The 21,589-nt window shown below is 42.7% G+C and overlaps 1 protein-coding gene across 2 annotated transcripts in view; it reads left to right on the plus strand.

Moving 5' to 3' along the window:
* The window catches only part of ZNF793 (zinc finger protein 793), a 147,790-nt gene that overhangs the window by 93,431 nt on the left and 32,770 nt on the right, over positions 1-21,589 (plus strand). For both annotated transcript variants that reach the window (XM_072770284.1, XM_072770220.1), the window contains exon 3: positions 21,001-21,038. The gene's annotated coding sequence lies outside the window, so the exon portion shown is untranslated. The remainder of the gene's footprint in view (positions 1-21,000; positions 21,039-21,589) is intronic.

The following is a 21,589-nucleotide window of genomic DNA, read 5'->3' on the forward strand; positions in this document are numbered from 1 at the left end:
TAGCCCATAGATGGCACCAAAGTAATCTGCAAATAAACCTTACTCCATTAGTTTCCTTTCACAGATTGCCACCCTTGGGAGCCTAAACTGCTTTTCTTTATCCTGTCATTTCTCTACAAACCTATTATTTCTTGAATGCTAAGCCACCACTTTTGAGTTACTCTAGTTTTCTCCCATATGACTTGTGCACACATGTTAATAAATTGTTTGTCTCCAGTTAATCTGTCCTTTTGTTTACAGAGCCCCAGCTGAAAACCTAAAATGGGTAGAGGTAAAAAAATTTTTCTCTCCTGTAGCCTTACTGTGTGTTCTTTCTGGCATGGTTTTTGATAGGTCTGTACTTCTGGTTCTTGCTTTCCAGGAACACTGTGTTTGTAGGCCTGGGGGGGTGGGGGGGGCAGAATTTGCCGCTCAGAATGTGTCTCTTTAGCATAAGGATTATTTTAGGCTGATTATTTTTAAGAAACTGCAAATACAGGAGAAGTTCTGAAACAAAGTAGAAGTTAACTTTTTGCAAGAAACATTTATAAGGGAGATCTCTATTTGTAAGGGTGTCTTCCGCACTGTACCAAGAAGAGGGTACATAAAGCTCTAGGATGTTATCAGTGGAGAGGGCATGGACTTAAATCTACATAACCTTATCCTTGTTTATTATACTCTTCCTGCTAACCTCCCATAACTGACCCTCAACCTCCCAGGATCTTCTTTTATCTTTAGCTAAAGATGGTAATTAAGATGATGGCTTTGGCCATTTGGAGGTGTCACTCAGTCCCTTGTATACAGGATATATACATGTTATTAAACTTTTGTTTATCTCCTGTTAATTTGTCTTGTGTCAGTGTGATTCGTAGACCAGCCAGGAGAATATTGTAGGGTAAAGAAAAATTCTTCCTCCCCAGCATGGATCACAATGTGATTAGGTATTGGGATTTTGATGGACAGCATCTTGGCCATTAAGTATGCCCTCAAGAAAGTGGTGCTGTGGCATTTAAGTGAGTAAAATAATTTAAGGAAAAAAATATTGGAAAGGAAGAGGTAAGATTATCATTATTGGGGCACGTTGGTGGCTCAGTCAGTTGAGCATCTTCCTTCTGCTCAGGTCATGATCTTGGGGTCCTGGAATCCAGCCTGTGTCAGGCTCCCTGCTCAGCTGGCAGTCTGCTTTTCCTTCTCCCTCTGCTTGCCACTCCCCTGCTTGTCCTGCCCCTGCCTCAAGTAAATAAATAAAATCCTTTTAAAAAATATTATCATTCTTTTTCTTTCTTTCCAATCAACTACTCTTATTTATCTCAAAATTTCCTTCTTTTACCTTCAATAAAAACGCATTTCCATTCATTATATCTTTGTAACATATCTCCTAGTTTTTTTTTTCTAATTTTCTTTTTTTATTTAAATTCAATTTGCCGGGATCCCTGGGTGGCGCAGCGGTTTGGCGCCTGCCTTTGGCCCAGTGCGCGATCCTGGAGACCCGGGATCGAATCCCGCATCGGGCTGCCGGTGCATGGAGCCTGCTTCTCCCTCTGACTGTGTCTCTGCCTCTCTCTCTCTCTGTGACTATCATAAATAAATAAAAATTAAAAAAAAATTAAATTAAATTTGCCAACATATAGTATAACACCCAATGCTCACCCCATCAAGTGCCCTCCTTAGTTACCATCACCCAGTTACCCCATCCCCCCATCCACCTCCCCTTCTGCAACCTTTTGTTTGTTTCCCAGAGTTAGGAGTCTCTTGGTTTGTCTACCTCTCTAATTTTCCCCACTTAGTTCCCTTCTTTTCCCTTATAATTTATTTCTCAGTGATAAAATTATAGGAGTATATAATCAGGGAGCTGAAATTAATAGGACTTCATAAAACAAAAGAAGGGCACTTTATTTTCTCTTTTAACTACACTTGGAATATTCATCTATAGATTAGGTTTTTTTAGTTTAGTTTGTTTTGTTTTGTTTTTACCTGCACCTACATGAAATCTTGGGTAAATTCAATAATGTTTTCAGTCAATCTTGGATAATACATGTTTCTTTGAGCCCTTTTGCCTAACAAATCAGTCTCATTTTAGTAGTTAAAAATGTCTTTAATGGGGATCCCTGGGTGGCTCAGCGGTTTAGTGCCTGCCTTTGGCCCAGGGCTCGATCCTGGAGTCCGGGATCGAGTCTCGCATCGGGCTCCCGGCATGGAGCCTGCTTATTTCTCAGCCTGTGTCTCTGCCTCTCTCTCTCTCTCTCTCTCTCTGTCAATCATAAATAAATAAATCTTTAAAAAAATGTCTTTAGTGATAAAAATATCTGGGGTAATGATAAGTATTTCATTTAAAACAAAAAACTTCCATCTTTTTCTTTCTCCTTGACCACATCCAAATATGGCTATATCTCAATTACTCATTTAGTCAGTATGAGGTATTTGTATAATAATTATGTAAATTATTTTTTATTTAAAACCAAGTAGGAGCAGCCGGGGTGGCTTAGCTGTTTAGCGCCGTCTTCAGCCCAGGATGTGGTCCTGGAGACCCAGGATTGAGTCCCATGTCGGGCTCCCTGCATGGAGCCTGCTTCTCCCTCTGCCTGTGTCTGTGCCTCTCTCTCTCTGTGTCTCTCATGAATGAATAAATAAAATCTTTAAAAATAAATAAATAAAACCAAGTATATTTTCTAGATGTTTTCAAGGATTTAATTAGTTTTCTTTGTACCTATTGTTAGTTTTTAGAGATGTTCCACAGATAAGTGTACCAAGTTATGTTAAATGTCCACGGATTAAAAAAAATAAAAGAAAAAATAAAAAAATAAAAGAATTAATGTCCACAGATTATTTTTTTTCTATTATTCAAATATACAATTAGAGTCTCAGTCCAGAAGGGGAACCCTCTTGCACTGTTGGTGGAATGCAAGCTGGTGCAGCCACTCTGGAAAACAGTATGGAGGTTCATCAAGAAGTTAAAAGTACAGCTACCCTATGACCCACCAATTGCACTACTGAGTATTTACCATAAAGATACAGATGTAGTGAAACGACGGGACACCTGCACCCCAATGTTCATAGCACCAATGTCCACAATACCCAAACTGTGGACGGAGCCATGATGTCCTTCGACAGATGAATGGATAAAGAAGCTGTGGTATATATATACAATAGAATATTTTTTAAAGATTTATTTATTTATTCATGATACACATAGAGAGAGGGAGAGAGAGAGAGAGAGAGAGAGAGGCAGAGACACAGGCAGAGGGAGGAGCAGGCTCCATGCCGGGAGCCCGACGCGGGACTCGATCCCAAGACTCCAGGATCACGCCCTGGGCCAAAGGCAGGCGCCAAACCGCTGAGCCACCCAGGGATCCCCTATACAATAGAATATTACTCAGCCATCAGAAAGGATGAATACCTACCATTTACATTGACATGGATGGAAGTGGAGGTATTATGCTAAGTGAAATAAGTCAATCGGAGAAAGACAATTATATGATTTCACTCATATGTGGAATATAAGAAATAGTGAAAGAAAGTATAAGGGAAGGGGAGAAACTGAGCAGTGAAAAATTAGAGGAAGACAAACCATTCAAGACTCCTAACTCTGGGAAACAAAAAAGATTACAGAACGGGAGGTGAGTGGGGATGGGGTAACTGGATGATGAGCATTAAGAAGGGGACCTGAGGGCAGCCCAGGTGGCTCAGCGGTTTAGCGCAGGGCCTGATCCTGGGGACCCGGGATCAAGTCCCACATTGGGCTCCCTGCATGGAGCCTGCTTCTCCCTCTGCCTGTGTCTCTGCCTGCCTCTCTCTCTCTCTCATGAATAAATAAATTAAACCTTAAAAAAAAAAAGGCGACATGATGAGATGAGCACTGGATGTTATACTCTATGTTGGCAAATTTAATTTAAATAAAGATTTAAAAATCTCTCAGTCTACCCATCTGGGCCTCCAATTGGATCCTACAGTTGTCCTGAAACTTACTTTCATTGTTTTCCTGAATTGGATTACTGTTCCCTGGAATTAAGTTAATTTTTCATTAAAGTCCTATTTCCAATATCTTCCTTTAAATTTTTTTTTAAATTTTTATTTATTTATGATAGTCACAGAGAGAGAGAGAGAGAGGCAGAGACACAGGCAGAGGGAGAAGCAGGCTCCATGCACCGGGAGCCCGATGTGGGATTCGATTCCGGGTCTCCAGGATCGCACCCTGGGCCAAAGGCAGGTGCCAAACCGCTGCGCCACCCAGGGATCCCCAATATCTTCCTTTAGATGCATGTGTTAAGTTTCTTAGTTCTTTAATGTTTGAAAATGTCTTTATTCTACTCTCACACTTTACCGGTATTCAAAATTTGGAAACATCTCTTTCAAGTTTTCTGGTAGCTTATGTTGTCAAATCTAATACCAATTGTTTTTTGTTCCTTTGTGTGTAATCTTATGTTTCCCATTCAAATACTTAATGCTATTTATATCCCTAATGTACTGAAATTTCATGACTTGATGGCATGGATATTTAAACATTTTTTATGCTAGATATAGGTGAGATTTTTAGTCTGTAGGCTCCAGATCTGAGAATTTTTCTTATATTTTTTGGCTTTTGGCACTCTTCTGTATTTCAGGTTTTTTATTCCTGGAATTTGTATTTGCTGGAAGGACTATTCTGAGTTATGCCTAATTTTTCCTTCTTCATAGCTTTCTGTTCTTATTTGTGGATGCAATATAATTTTCGATCTCTCAGAGTGATTAAAGTTGTTCAAAGTTTTCTTGTCCATTTTTGTCTTTTATGTCCAATTCAAATTTCTTTTCAAAAAAGCTTGAATTGTTTTCTTCCTTTTACATGGGATACTTTCCTGAAATGTGTGGTAATTCTTGCCTCCAGTGAAGAAGTAAAATTTCTCAACTGCCAGACATTAGAGCCAGCCTTTTCACTGGAAGACTGCCAGAGAGTTCTCTTCTCTGCTTTTTAGTTTAGAGCAGAAAATAAGTCCAGTCTCCTGAGTTACTGGTATTTGGGACTAGGATAGGGAAGGTCCTGAGAGGCCCACAGTTCTGAGTATGGTTTTTCACTCAGACTCCCTGTGCCTCAATACAGTCTTCATTTGTGCAGTTGCACATCCTTCCTGGGTCAGTTTATTGATTAGAGATCAAACCCTCTGTGCAGTGTACCTGATTATATAAGAAAGGAAAAGTAAAAGGAGAGAACAACCAGTTTGTGCACAAATTTTCAGCCAATCTGTTTCCAGGTCCATACTTCTCCAAGTTTATCATCTTTAGAGAATATAGAACTCAGCAACCAACAGGATCTAATTGACTTTTATAGAACATTTGACACAACTGCAGCAGAAAACACATTCTTTCCAAATGTTCATGGAGCATATAATGAGATATACCAAATGCAGGGCCATAAAATAAATCTCAAAATATTCTATTTTATTTTTAAAAAAGATTTTATTTATTTAATCATGAGAGATACACACAGAGACACACAGAGAGAGAGAGAGAGTTAGAGAGAGAGTTAAAAGAGAGAGAGGCAGAGGGAGAAGCAGGCTCCAGGCAGCAAGCCCAATGTGGGACTCCAGGTCTCCAGGATCATGCCCTGGGCTGAAGGCGTCGCTAAACCACTGAGCCACCAGGGCTGCCCCCTCAAAATATTTTAAAGAATTGAAATCTTGTGGAAGATATTCTCTGACTGCAGTGGAATCAAACTAAAAATTGATAAAACAGGAAAATCTCCAAATACTTAGAAACTAAACAACACTTTTTTTTTTTAAGATTTATTTATTTATTCATGAGAGACACAGGCAGAGGGAGAGAGAGGCAGAGACACAGGCAGAGGGAGAAGCAGGCTCCATGCAGGGAGCCCAATGTGGGACTCGATCCCGGTACTCTGGGATCACGCCCTGAACCAAAGGCAGACAGACGCTCAAACACTGAGCCACCCAGACGTCCCTAAATAACACTTTTCTAAATAAACTGTGGGTCAAAGAGGAAACCTTAAGGGAAATTAGAAAATTGCATTAAGTGATGAAAATATAAAATATCAAAATTCATGGGACACAGCTAAAGCAGTGCAATGCTTTAGCACTTTTTGACATTGCATGAGCATTGAAAAGGGGACATGATGACAAAAAAAAAAAAAAACAAGAAACAAAAAAAAAGAAGGGGACATGATGAGATGAGCACTGGGTGTTATACTCTATGTTGGCAAATTGAATTTAAATAAAATTTTAAAAATCTAAAGGAATACATTAGAAAAGAAAAAGAATCCCAAATTAATAATCTAATAAGCTCCCATCTCAAGAACACACACAAAGCAAGCAGAAGGAAGAAAATATTAAAGAGCAGAAATTTAAAAATGAACCTTGACCTGATTCTCACATCTTCTATGAAGATCAATTCAAAATGGATCACAGAGTTAAACACTGAAACTATAAAACTTGTAGGAAGAAACATGGAGTGTCTGCCTTTGGCTCAAATTGTGATCCCAGGGTTCTGGGATCAAGCCCCACATCAGGCTCCCTGCAAAGAACCTGCTTCTCCCTCTTCCTATGTCCCCAGAACCATCCTTAGATTCAATAGATCACTAGAAGGACTCATAGAACTCACAAAAAGTTACTATACTCATAGGTATAGTTTATTACAGTTAAAAGGTAAAAATTTAAGTCAAGAGAAGAAGTGCATTAGGCAGATATCGGGAAAATTCTAAATGTAGAACTTCCAGTACTCTTCACATGGAGGCAGAGACAAGTTACTAATCCTGGCATTGACAAGTGATATGTACTCATTCTACCTCTCTTTCAAATAAAATATTTTTAAACGGATTAATATTTCCTACAGAGAAAGAAACTCCACTAAAATATGGACAAATAGGGGATCCCTGGGTGGCTCAGAGGTTTGGCACCTGCCTTTGGCCCAGGGCCTGATCCTGGAGTCCCAGGATCAAGTCCCACATTGGGCTCCCTGCATGGAACCTGCTTCTCCCTCTGCCTGTGTCTCTGCCTCTCTCTCTCTCTCTCTCTCTCTCTCTCTCTGTGTGTGTGTGTCTCATGAATAAATAAATAAAAATCTAAAAATTTTTTGGACAAATCAAGACCTGCCAAATGAATATGTAAATACTAGGTAGGAGGGAAGGGGACATTGGAAGGGATCTGAATTCATCAATGCTCTTTCACTGCCATGTGCCCCCATCAATCAATCAAAATAAAAGGCCTATGAGCTCTATCAGGGAAAACACGCATGGAGAAGGAAAGCACATGTAAGAAGAACAAAAAAGTCAAATGAAAACAAAACAGCGTGTCCATTGAAAGATGAATGGATAAAGAAGATGTGGTTTATGTATACAATGGAATATTCCTCAGCCATTAGAAACGACAAATACCCACCATTTGCTTCAACGTGGATGGAACTGGAGGGTATTATGCTGAGTGAAGTAAGTCAATCGGAGAAGGACAAACATTATATGTTCTCATTCATTTGGGGAATATAAATAATAGTGAAAGGGAATATAAGGGAAGGGAGAAGAAATGTGTGGGAAATATCAGAAAGGGAGACAGAACATAAAGACTCCTAACTCTGGGAAATGAACTAGGGGTGGTGGAAGGGGAGGAGGGCAGGCGGTGGGGGTGACTGGGTGACGGGTACTGAGGGGGGCATTTTACGGGATGAGTACTGGGTGTTATTCTGTATGTTGGTAAATTGAACACCAATAAAAAATAAATTTATTTTTTTTTAATTTTTTAAATTTTTATTTATTTATGGTAGTCACAGAGAGAGAGAGAGAGAGAGGCAGAGACACAGGCAGAGGGAGAAGCAGGCTCCATGCACCGGGAGCCCGACGTGGGACTTGATCCCGGGTCTCCAGGATCGCGCCCTGGGCCAAAGGCAGGCGCCAAACTGCTGCGCCACCCAGGGATCCCTAAAAAATAAATTTATTAAAAAAAAAAAACAGCATGTGTAATGACTTGCAAGGAAAAATCCCTGTAAAGACAGAAAGCCATGAAAGACTTGCCAAATGAATATGACCATGCTAGGTAGGCCACTTGCAGAGCCCAGAACCCACTGGGAAGGCAAATCCCACCCCCTCTGAGGACCTCAGCCTTCATGTAGGCCCAAGCTGTGCTTTCCTGCTTCCTAGGGCACTGGTCTTGAAAAAAGACATGACTAGGGCACAAGAAAGTCATCAGGAGACTAGACGCCAAGACCAGCAGTAATTCGACCAAGCCCTCCCCCGAGTCCACAGATAGAGAGCAGAGAGGAGCACCACAGGATTTGTCAGCTTTGTCAAGGGGAGGCTGGTGGTCCCTACCACTGGGGGGTCAAGAGTCTGTCAGCAGGACAGCCACAGAAAGTGCCCTGGGTCCTGGAAGGTTTCTGGGAAGCATGATGGCCCCTGTCCAAGGAGGAAGGTGCAGTACACCAAGGAAGAGGGTGTCTTTCATGGTGGAGGTAGTGGGGTTGCAGGACTAGCGAGGGGTGGGGGTGGGGGCTTCAACAGTTTCCTGAAAGGCATTAGGAGAGACAGAAACTCTGATGTGTGGGGCTGGGGCATGGGCCTCCTCCACCCATGTCTAGGCCTCAGGGTCAATGGATTTTCAGGTGACAAGGCTTTATTGCCCCATCCCACCTGGCCCCACATTGTACCTCATTTCTATCCATTCCATTCGGATTTAGGTCCACAAAGCATTCTGCAGTGTCTGCATCTGGTCATCAAATCTGGCCACCACCGCTGGAGTGGCAGCCCCGCGTGAGACCCAGAAGTCTGACGGAATCGAGGACAGCAAGGCCAGATCATCCCACCTCCCTGGCCACCTTACCCCCTCCTTCCTCGGCTCCCAGCCTCCTCACGGCCCACGATGCTCCAGGACCCCAGCAACCTGGGAGTTGAGGCTGGCTCTCCACCTGCGCAAGTGTGGGCAACAGGTGCTGCCAGCTTTGCACAGACCACCAGTGCTGATAAGCGATGTGCGGAAATGGGTGGGGAGCACCCTCTCGAGGGAGCAGTGGACAGGCTCAGGCACGGGCTGTGACTGCAGCTCCAGTGGGGGACCTGCGACCCGTGTCCTCTAGTGAGTCCAGAAGATGGAAGGATGGATGAGAGGGAGGTAGGGAAGGAAGGAAGGAAGGAAGGAAGGAAGGAAGGAAGGAAGGAAGGAAGGAAGGAAGGAAGGAAAGGAAGGAAAGGAAAGGAAGGAAGGAAAGGAAGAAGGAAAGGAAGGAAAGGAAGGAAAGGAAAGGAAGGAAGGAAAGGAAGGAAAGGAAAGGAAGGAAAGAAGGGTAGGTGGAAGGATGGGCCAAGCCAGACTGATCAAGTAGGATGAGAACAGTAGCAGTGGTATACCTTCCTCAGGTCAGCCTTGTGGGTGTGCCTGGGGCGATCCGGAAGGGTCTGTCCAGTGATCCTGAGGGGAAACTGCCCCTAGGTGCTTCTGGGCGAATTTGTGCCCTCAAAGGCATCAATGCCAGCCCAAGCCCAAGGAGCTGCCTGCCCAATGTGGGTGAGAGATGGGACTAGTCCTTCTGGGCCTGCAGTCCCCATTCTTCCCAAGGATCTTTTGACTATTTTACTGTGTTTGGCTCTGTAGTTGAGCGTGATTATTTTCCTTCTTGTTGTTTGTTCTCAGTTTTCTTAAGGTGTGCCTGACTTGGCAATGGCTTCAGACCAGCAGCTGTAGGAAGGCCCTCTCCATCCTGAGAGGCACCTCTCTAAACATAAGAACACAAGAAAACCTGATCAGAAATGCCTTTCAGACTCAAGGAAAGGTGCCAAAAAGACCAGAGAAGGTGCTCTTAACTCTCAGTACCTACCTTACCCCCTTTCCCATAATGCAAATATCTTACCTAACTGTAGTACCAGAATTCACAAAAGGAAATCACTTGTGGAGGGTATCATCAACTCCATAGCTGACTTTACCACTCCACAGCAAATTTACCCCTGATCTCTTCCAGTTTAGCTGTCTGTTTTGGCCTACCAGGATTTCATCTCCTGGTTTCCACTCTTTTTTTTTTTTAAGATTTTATTTTTAAGTAATCTAAGCCCAATATGGGGTTTGAACTCACAACTCTGAGATGGGCAACAGGTGAGAGATGGAGAGTCACCTGCTCTACTGACTGAGCAAGCCAGGTACACCTGGTTTCCATTCTTTTCACTGGGAAGCCAGTCCCCATTTGGGTTTGAGGGAGTGGAAGTGGAGGTGGGAGGTCTTCCAAAGGAGGGTTGTTACTTGGAAAGTGCTCTCTCTCTCTCTCTCTCTTTTTTCACCCTCTGCAAACTTGTCTGATTCACAGTTGGCACCCAGCTCCTTTCTTCTTATGGTTCTGGATATGATATCCTTGATTGTGAGCCCTCTGAGGCTGCTTCTTCTGCCCAAGCATGGTTTGGGGTCATTGTCAAGTTTTGCAGTTTCCAAATACTGCCTCAGGCTCACACTTTCTTGCTCTGCTTTCTCTTGCCAGATTCCAATTCTTCTTCTTCTTCTTTTTAAAAAATATTTTATTTATTTATTCATGAGAGACACACAGAGAGAGGCAAAGACAGAGGCAGAGGGAGAAGCAGGCTCCCTGCTTCTCAGTGGGTCATATGCTAGGGTGATGTGGGACTCCATCCTTGAACTCCAGGATCATGCCCTGAGCCAAAGGCAGATTCTCAACCACCAGATCTCAATTCTATCTGTGTTCAACCTGATCTTTCTGTTCTCTGTGCTCCTGTTTGCTCCTCAGCATTTCCCATTATTCTCTCCCCCTCCTGTAGGGTGCATGTATTATATTTCAGTGGGTTTGCTTTTACTTCTGCAACAATTCTGCTCAGATCCTTGGTTACATTCATTGTATGTTGTGTACATACCTTTTCTTTACTCTTTTTCCTTTCTCCTAGTTTTTGTTTTGTTTTTAAACTCCTAAAGGGGGGAGCCTGGATGGCTCAGTCGGTTAAAAGTCTGCCTTTGGCTCAGGTCATCTCAGGGTCCTGGGATGGAGCCCACATCGGCTCCCTGCTCAGTGGAGAGCCTGCTTCTCCCTCTGTCGCCGCTGTTCCCTCTGCTTGTGTGTTCTCTCTTTCTCTCAAATAAATAGATAAAATATATTTTTAAAAAACTCCTAAAGGGATTGCATTTCCTGTCCAGCCTGAGCATCTCTCTTCTGTGATTGAATCTATGTCTCTACCTCTTCTGTCCCTGCCAAGGAACTGTCTTTCAGCATAATTCACATCAGACAAAATGCACCACTTTTCCATTTGGTGTCTGACAAAAGTTGGCAGACATCCTTGGAGGCAGTGTACTGCCATCAACAGACCCTCAAATGTAGGAGGGGACGGAATCCAGAAAGCCTTTGAGGAAATTCTGAGTGAAAATTGATGTAGGAAAGATATTAGGGCTCAAAGTCAACCACCAAGAAAGAATTTTTGAGATGACTTTGGTGCAAAAAGATGGTTTTGTTAAAGCATGAGGATGGGACCTATGGGCAGAAAGAGCTGCACTGGGGTCATTAGGAGTGGCCCATTATGTACTTTCAAGTTGGGAGGGGGGTAGGGACAGTGTGTTAGTCTCTAAGAAATTTTGGAAGCAAGGTTTCCAGGACCTTGAGGGGACTAGGTATTGTTAGGAAAAGGTCATTTATTAATGTCTAATAAAACCTGAGCCATGAGACCCTTCAGATGTATATTGGTGGGTCATATGCTGGGGTGATGATTGCCAACACATATCTTGGGGGGGGTAGAGATAAAGGAAATTTCTTTTTTTAAAAGATTTTATTTATTTATTCATGAGAGACACAGAGAGTAAGGCAGAGACATAGGCAGAGGAAGAAGCAAGCCCCATGCAGGGAGCCCAATGCGGGACTTGATCCCAGGACCCTGGGATCAAGACCTAAGCCAAAGGCAGATACTCAACCACTGAGCCAGCCATCCAGGTGCCCCCGATAAAGGAAATTTCTAAAGGAATTTTTATATGTTAAAGTAGACTTACTGGGTCCTGGGGGTTGGGCTAAGATTGCCTTTTGCCCTTAGCAAAGTATCACATCAAGGCAGCTGAGCTCCTAGAAGAAGGTCACTCTGCCTGTTTCAAGGACTTGTCAGTGGGCTGTAGGGAGTAAGGAAACTTTTTCCTTCTGCCTTTCTTTCCCACATCAAAAATCACTGGGGCCTAAGAGAAACTGCTTTTTCTTCAGAGTTCCCTGGAGAATGGCTAGAAGCCTTTCATGGTTCTCAGTACTATGGAGGCAATGACGGCCTGAGGAACAGAACTCCAGTCAGTGGCCCCAGTGACCTCCAGTGGTATATGCCTGTGCTGGGACTTTGACACAGCAACCATCCCTGTCCACACCTCAGGCACTTTGCCACCAAGCTGTCCTGGCCAGAGTTGTTTCTGAGACTTACACATGATGTCTTCCCCCAAAACAAACTCAGGCAGGCCAATCTCCAAACATACATCATCTTTTTATATGGTGTTGGGTTCTGTCCTTTCTTCAGAAATCAGTCTCTCACCCCAAACACTGTGTCCCTAGACACAGCCACCTGCCAACAAGCAGCTCCAACCCATCTGCCAACTGGGGTCTGGAGAGAACATCAAGGGTACCAACAGGCCTCATTTCTACCTCCACAAATTACCATCTCCCATCACAGCTTGAACCTTTCCCTCCAGCAGGAAGAAAAATCCCTGTAAAGACAGAAGGCGGGATCCCTGGGTGGCGCAGCGGTTTGGCGCCTGCCTTTGGCCCAGGGCGCGATCCTGGAGACCTGGGATCGAATCCCACGTCGAGCTCCCGGTGCATGGAGCCTGCTCTCCCTCTGCCTGTGTCTCTGCCTCTCTTTCTCTCACTGTGTGCCTATCATAAATAAATAAAAATTAAAAAAAAAAAAAAAGACAGAAGGCCCTTAAAGACTTGTTAAATGAGTATGGCCACACTACGTAGCCACATGGGGTCTGGGGCAGGTAAATCCCACCCCCTTCTCTGGACCTTGGCCTTCAGGTAGGCCAAGATTTCCTGTTTCCTGGGGGCACTGGTTTTGGGTGTAGGGGATGAGAAAGGCAGATGCCCCAGGCTACAGGAATTCAGACTAAGCTCTCCTCTGAAGCCACAGACACAGGGCAGAGGGAGAGAAGCACCATAGGAGGTGCCAGATTTGTTGAAGGGTTGCTGGCCACCCCTGACACCAACGTCAAGAATCTAACAGGAGGATGGCCCCTGAGGAAGAAGCCTTGGGTTCTGGAAGACCTATGGGAAGCACTGTTGCCCTTTCTCTCCTATTCTATGGTTCCTGTTATCTTCCAGTGGGCTCATGTTTCCTTCTGCTATGTCTACTTGTTCTTAAACTCTTCTGCTCAGGTCATTTCTTTTGTTATTTGTAAGTTGTGAGGATCTTTTTCTCATTTCCTTGGTTTATTTTCTTGTTTTTTTTTAAAATAAATTTATTTTTTATTGGTGTTCAATTTACCAACATATAGAATAACACCCAGTGCTCATCCCATCAAGGGCCCCCCTCAGTGCCCGCCACCCAGTCACCCCCACCCCCCCACCCTATTTTCTTGTTTTTAAATTCATAAAAGAGAGGGACGCCTGGGTGGCTCAGTGGTTAAGTGTCGCCTTTGGCTCAGGGTGTGATCCAGGTCCAGGGATTGAGTCCCACATCGGGTTCTCCATAGGGAACCTGCTTCTCCCTCTGCCTGTGTTTCTCCCTCTTTCTCTCTGTGTGTCTCTCATGAATAAATAAATAAAATCTTTTAAAAAAACTCATAAAAGAGATTCCATTCCCTGTCCAGTTGAGCATTTCCCTTCTGTGTCTTTCACTTATAACTGACTTTATATTTGCACTTACCCTGTATCTATCAGTGAACTGTCTTTCACTCAAAATTTCATTCAAACGTAATTCACTCAAACAAAGCACACTACTATTTCTTTCAGTGTCTGATGATTTTTTACAAATGCACTTAGAAGTGAGGTGCTGCCATAACAAAACTTCCAACACAGGGAAGCAGCAGAACCTAGAAAGCCTTTCAGGTGACTTTGTAAAAAGCCACAGAACCAAGAAGAAAACATTTCTTTCCTGCTGGGTTCCTTTTCATGATGTTTAGAACTATTTCATTTTCCCCCCATTGATGGGACACACTGGTCCTCACACAGTTTTTGAGGTTAGTGGTCCACATGCCCAGCAGTGATATAGGTATGAGCTAGAAGTCAGTCTCAGCTAGAATCACAGTGTGGACATCAGGCTGTTAGGCAAGCTCCATTCTGTATCTTTCTGTAAAGCACATCAGGCTGTCATTGTCCAGAAACGAGCTTAGGTGGGGAAACATCAACTCATATTTTGTCCTCACTACAATTTTTACTATCTTGTCTCTATCATAAAGTCCTGCCTCTTGATCCAAACCAACCATCAAAAACCATCAATGATCATCGTGACTGCTTGGCAGGGCAAATTCCTGGTCATATCACACCTGAGAAAAGTGGCTCCTACCTTTGGCCCTGTTTTTGAAATCAGGTCACTGGAGAAGATGGAGGATAACTCTCCACTGGTTCCACATAGTCCTCAATTCTTCCTCCACTAAACACTCTCCAGTTATCATGGCTTACCATTTCTCTCCAAGAGGAAGAAAATTCTTGTATAGGCAGAAAGCTGAGAAGCACTTTTTTAAAAGATTTTATTTATTTATTTATTTATTTATTCATGAGAGACACACAGAGAGAAGCAGAGGGAGAAGCAAACTCCCTGTGGGGAGCCTGATGTAGGACTCGATCACAGGACCCCAGGATCACAACCTGAGCCAAAGGCAGATGCTCAACCACTGAGCCACCTAGGTGCCCTGAGAAGCACTTTTTAAGTGAATAGGTTGGTAATAGGCAAGTGTGAAAGGGAAACCAGGTAGGGTCTTCCATCAGGAACCCCTAGTGACAACACCTTGTATTCTGAGGGAAGGTAAAACCTGAGAAGTCTTATCTGGCAAAGTGTCCCTGGGGAAGGAAAAGACATATCTGTGATAAAAGCCAGAGAACTCTTGGAAAACCAGAAAGCACCAGGAGCATCTTCTTTCTTCTAGGAAGACAAACACCCTATTTTTCTGGAACTGCCTTTTAAGTTGACAGAAGCCTGCCTTCCTGTTCCTAGAGTACTTTTCTTGGAGAGATGCTCAAGAAAGTCAGATCAAGGTCTTCCATGGCCCTTCCTGAGTTCATACATTCAGGACAAAGGGAGAAGAGAACCAGATAGTGCCTTTCCTCTAAAGGAAAGTCCAGCCAGTCCCTGCCACATGGGGCTAGACTCCCCCAGGAGGACAACTGCTTTGGAAAGAGCCCTGGCTCCAGAAAGGCCTCTTGGAAGATTTGCTCCTGTGGAAGAAGGAAGGTGCCTATTTGTCCATCCATATTTGCAGCCAACCTGGGGGTAGCACCCTCAATGGCCAGGTTCAGGTATCTGAAGGGAAAGGGGTCAGGAGTAGTGTGGGAGAGGGCAGGCACAGCATTTCCAGAAGATGCTCTAAAAGGCATGGCCCCCCATGGTAGAAGTTTTGGAGTTGGCTCTGTGGAGTATTAGCCCTTCAAGGAGCCCAAGTCGGGAGACAGCACTATCCATGACCAGTCCCAGGTGCAAGGAGTAGAAGTGGGATGCTTTCACTATTTCTAGAAATGTGCTCAGAGTCAAGAACCTCTGGGGTTTAAGGCCAGGATTGGGGTCATTTTTCAATGTCTGAGGGGAGAAGGAACGAGATGAAATTATGATAGAATTCTTTTATTTAAATCATTTTTCCTCATCAACATATACATTTCTTCTGGGACATATGGTATTGTCATAAACTTCTCTGTTGATATATTTTCTTTGTACAAAATAACTTTTGGTTTCAATGTGAAGTCCTATTTATTATGCTTTACGCACAATGGAATGCATTCCCTCTTAGCTCTTGGCTTTCTCATTTCTGTTGTCTAGTGATTTTTTTCAGTCTATTTTTCTTTCATTCTTACATGATATCCAATTTGCTTATCATTTTGCTTTTTTTGGGTGCAATGGTTGTTCCTTTGAAAACCCTCTTTTTTCCTCTGGAAGCTTCTAAGATTTTGTTTTTTACCTTCATCAAATTTTCTGTTATGGTCCTAGTTACAATTTTCTTTTTTTGTTAGCTTTCCTGGGGTTCTAAGTACATCTTAAGATAGTGCCTTGATGTCTTCTGTCAATTTTGGAATCTCCAAATATTGCCTCTGAACTCTGTCTTGTTTCCTTCTAGCATCTCAATGCCACTATATGAGATTAAATTACTGTATAGCTTGGGCTTGTACTGGTTCTTCACTCTATTACTTTCTTCTCATATTCTGTTCTAGAATCCACGCTCCCCTATTACACATTTGGCTAACTTTTTCTCCCCCGTGTCTAATCTGCTGTTCAACCTATCTATTGAGTACTTTCTTTCAGTTATTTGAAAGTCATGAAAATCACCACGTGGATCATTTTTCTTCTATAATAGTTTACATCCTCCACAAAAACTCAAATTTCTTTATGTTACCAGGTATAGTTACTTTTGTATCCATGCTATACACTTTGCTTTAGCTTTATTGTGGTATGACTTGCATAAAATGAAATATACTTAAAATACTTGTGATCTTGGGATACTTGGGTGGCTCAGCGGTTGAGTGTCTGCCTTTGGCTCAGGGCGTGATCTTGGTGTCCCGGGATCGAGTCCCACATCAGGCTTCCTGCATGGATCCTGCTTCTCCCTCTGCCTGTGTCTCCGTCTCTCTCTCTGTGTGTGTCTCTCATGAGTAAATAAATAAAATCTTTAAAAAAATATTTGTGATCTTAAGAATGAAGTTTGATGAGTTTAAACAAACATAAATGGAAGTGGGGGTGTGGCCATAATAAAAACCTCAGTGCCCTCCCCCATGCAACTTGTGGCCACCTGCACCATGCCCACACCATGCCCACCACACACACCCCGGACATGGTCTCTGGCAAACTCAGAGATTTGACAGCTGCCACTACTGCTGCAGGTGGTCCTTGTAGCAGAGAGCTGAAGTAATGAGAAAGCATCATACAGACCCAGCCCCACAGCTCCACAACCACGGTGAAAAAGAAAGTGGAGACTTCCATAGTGAAATGCTCTGTGTGAACAGATAGATGTCCCCAAGAAAGCTGTGGCCTCCCCAATATTTACTCAAGACACTCCACCTAGATAAGCCGGCAACAAAATCATGTTTGAAAAATGATCAGAACAGAAATAAATTTTATTCATTTTTTTTACAGATTTTATTTATTTATTCACGAGAGACCCAGAGAGAGGCAGAGACACAAGCAGAGAGAGAAGCAGGCTCCCTATGGGGGAGCCTGACTTGGAACTCAATCCTGGACCAGGATCATGCCCTGAGCCAAAGGCAGACGCTCAACCGCTGAGCCACCCAGGCATTCCAAAACAGAAATAAATTTAATTGTAGCATTCTAGCTAGAGCCAAGATACATAGAAGATGACATGTTATATCTCTCCAGTTGGCCCATGTGTCTTGGAGAGGGAAGACAACAAACCAGATTTATCTAATGCCTACTAAGGCATCCATCCATCCTCTATTAATATCTAAAAATTCTACAAATTTTTCAAAAACAAAAATAAAATAAAATAAAAACTTCAAATGTGGGAGTGGGTAGAAACTGGAAAGGCTATACTATTACTGAAAGAAAGATAAAGAGCCCTAAAAAAATCTTTGTTCTTAATATTCTTAATCGTGAATTACGACAATTTTGTTATTATAACCATTTTAAAAATATTTTTATTTATTTATTTGAGAGAGAGTGGAAGTGCTCAAGTGGGGAGGGAAAGGCAGAGGGAGAGAGAGAAGCAGATTCCCTGCTGTGCAGAGAGCCCAACTTGGGGCTTGACCCCAGGACCCTGGGATCGTGACCTGAGCCAAAGGTAGATGCTTAACCGACCGAGCTACCCATGTGCCCCTATTATAACCATTTTAAAGATAACAAAACTATAGCACAGAAAATTTAAGTAAATTCACATGTGCCACACAGTTTCTTATTCATTGTTTCCTGGTCCTTGGCTGTGGGGATGGGACCTGAGAATGGCCTCTAGTTGCTGAGAGTGGCTCCTGGCTGACAGCCAGCAAAGAAACAGAAATCTCTGTCCTACTTCCACAAGGAACTATATTCTATCTACATCAAGAATGATCTTAGAAGTGGAATTTTCCTCAGAGCCTTCAAAATGAGAAGTCAGCCCAGTCAGCACCTGGATTTCAGACTTGTGATACCCAGAGCAGAGAGCAAGGCATTCCATGTCAGACTTCTGACCTACAGAAATGTGAGCTAATATACGTAACTGTGTTTAGGCTGGTAAGTTTGTGGTTTACTATGCAGCAATATAAAACTAATACAGTTTTTTAAAAGATTTTATTTATTTATTCATGAGAGAGAGAGGCAGAGACACAGGCAGAGGGAGAAGCAGACTCCATTGAGGGAGTCCGACGTGGGACTCAATTCCGGGTCTCCAGGATCGATCACACCCCGGGCTGCAGGCGGCGCTAAACCGCTGCGCCACCGGGGCTGCCCACTAATACAGTTTTTGGTAGTGGCTTGTCTTCCAGTTAATTAACTATGCCTTGGCTCCCATTTGGTTAAAGAAATTCCATTTTTCAATGTTTTGGTCTAATCATTTATCATCAAATTGTTCCCTGAGATATAAGTAATTTCTACTTATTCAGAATCATATGAGTAATTTCTACTTCTCCAAATGTATGGTTCCTTTTTTTTTTTTAATTCATTACACATAGAGAGAGGCAGACATAGGCAGAGGAAGAAGCAGGCTTCCCACAGGGAACCTGATGCAGGACTCCATCCCAGCACCCCAGGATCATAGCCTGAGCCAAAGGCAGATTCTCCACCACTGAGCCGCCCAGGTGCCCTGCATGGTCACTTTTTAACATAACTTATACTCACCATCTCAATTCAGCCAACAAGGTAGGCTTATTTTTTTTTAATTTTTATTTATTTATGATAGTCACACAGAGAGAGAGAGAGGCAGAGACACAGGCAGAGGGAGAAGCAGGCTCCATGCACTGGGAGCCGGACGTGGGATTCGATCCCGGGTCTCCAGGATCGCGCCCTGGGCCAAAGGCAGGCGCCAAACCACTGCGCCACCCAGGGATCCCACAAGGTAGGCTTATATTTACTCCTGTCTCTTGTGCATAATGAAGAAAGATTTGTAAGTCCCTATGTGTAACCTACATGACATGACAAATATATAATCTAGAGGCATGACAAATATACCTGAAATTCTGGACCATTTTTGATAAATCTATTACCCATAGTCCCATCATTTTACCACCCCTCTCTAACAAGGAAGAAATTGATGGAGATTACTTCAACATGAAAACATTTGTCAGTTAAGTGATAAGCTATAGAACATTCAGAGCTGGGATGCTGAAGTTTTCCAAAGTTTATAAGGCTTCTCAGATGGGATCTAGATAATCTCTTCCAGTACTCACTGTTATCTCTTCCCTGAGCTGTGATAGACAAGGTAGAAGAACCATTTTATTATAAAAGGTATGGGCCTACTCTTGTACTGTATGTACCGTCTGTGAATTAATCAGCTTTCATGTAAGCCGTAGAACCCCTATATCAGTTGGGATTCAGTGTAGGGAAATAGAAATTTCTCTAAGTATCCTAGGTATTTCAAGTAGAAAGAGATTTTTTTTTTAATTTTTATTTATTTATGATAGGCACACAGTGAGAGAGAGAGAGGCAGAGACATAGGCAGAGGGAGAAGCAGGCTCCATGCACCGGGAGCCCGACGTGGGATTCGATCCCAGGTCTCCAGGATCGCGCCCTGGGCCAAAGGCAGGCGCCAAACCGCTGCACCACCCAGGGATCCCAAGAAAGAGATTTAAGTTAGGGTGTTAAATGCTTCCAAAACTCTTTGGAATGGCTGCAGGAACAGATATCAGGAAATTGCCACTGGCTTTAAGGTTACACTAATAAACCTGCAATTTGGAGGTCAGAAACTTCGGGAAACTGTTTTCAACATTGCTAATGGTTGATGAGTCCACTTGAGAAGGCTGCCATTCATCTTGCCAGGTATCAGCCAGCCCAACTCAAACCGAACTTGAGGTTCCTTAATAGATTTAGGTTGTGAGCCCATAATTTCCCACATCTAGTAAACTAAAATAAATAAATAAATAAATAAATAAATAAATAAATAAATAAATAAATGAAAATAGAAATTTTCCCTGGGAAAATCAAACGTGAGTTGCTGGGAATTGATCCTAGTAACTGGGATTTTTAAAGTTTCTTAGTGATTTTAAGATATAGCTAGAATTGAGAACCACTGGACTTGGGAGATGGGCAGAGCACAGGGGCCCAGCTGGAAATGAGAAACATCTTTAGACTTAACATAAACATTATGTCTAAACATGATCTGTAGTTGTGGTCCCTGGTACATGGACTGACCATAAGCTAAAGACAAGAATTTACAGTTTTTTCTTTTTACCTTTTAATATAGAAAAAAATGCAAACATTCACAAAAATAGAGACAAAAGATTAATCACCATGTATTCATTACCCAGATTTAAGTTAACATTTTGCCAATCTTTCATTAAGAGACATTATTAAAAAACTAGGAAACAAAGAAACATTACTGTGTCATCCTGTGTGACTCTTCAAAGTCATACTGGAGCATCATCTAAATGTCCACCCAAGATCTAATAAACCATTCTAGAGAAGGATTTTCTAAATTCAACACCATACACATTCTGGGCCAGATAATTCTTTATTTTAGAAGGTTTCCCGCTGTATTATAGAATGGTTGGAAGCCTCCCTAGCTTCTACACACCATGTGCCAGTAGCATTCTGCTCATTTTCCTCAACCCCTCTCCCACAGTTCATGACAACTAATTTCATCTCCAGACGTTGCCAAATGTCCCCTGTGGATTAAATCTGTACCAGCTTAACATCCCTCTCCTCTAGTGGAATGCACATTTGATTGGCTTTTTACTACTGATTAGGATCTGGACTGTACAGATAGATATTAACTTGCAGACAATTAATGAATTTCATATATTTATCTATTACAGATGCAACTTGATTCTCTGCAGAAAAGATAATCTTAAAGGTATGGTTTTATTGCCTTGTAGGACATTAAATAGTGTATCCAGTTTTGCAATCTTATTCCAAGATTCTTCTTTCCACTTTCTTGGCTCTAGCAGAGCCGTAATTGCTCCCTTGCAGGACAAGAGGAAAATGCTAATAATCCTCTCTGATTTGAAAGAACAATCTTACAAGATTAAGACTTCTTTAAGAAACCCAAAGGCACCTGGGGTGCTTGGGTGGGTCAGTTGGTTGAGCATCTGACACTTGATTTAGGCTCAGGTCATGATCTCAGGGTTGTGAAACTGAACCCTGCACTGGGCTCTGCACTCAGTGTGGAGCCTGTCTGGGATTCTCTCTCTCCCTTTTCCTCTGCCTGTTCCCTCCCTTACTCTCTAAAATAAATAAATCATTAAAAAATAAAAAATAAATCCAAAGACATCAATTACAGTAGTATTATCTATTCCTGGATGACAAATTACTCCCAAGATCAACAGCTTAAAACAAACGTTTAGTATCTTACACAATTTCTGAACGTCAAGAATCTGGGAACATTTAGTTGGACTGTTGGTTCTG

Source organism: Canis lupus, chromosome 1 (genome assembly GCF_048164855.1).
Source record: "Canis lupus baileyi chromosome 1, mCanLup2.hap1, whole genome shotgun sequence".
NCBI classification, from domain to species: Eukaryota; Metazoa; Chordata; class Mammalia; order Carnivora; family Canidae; genus Canis; species Canis lupus.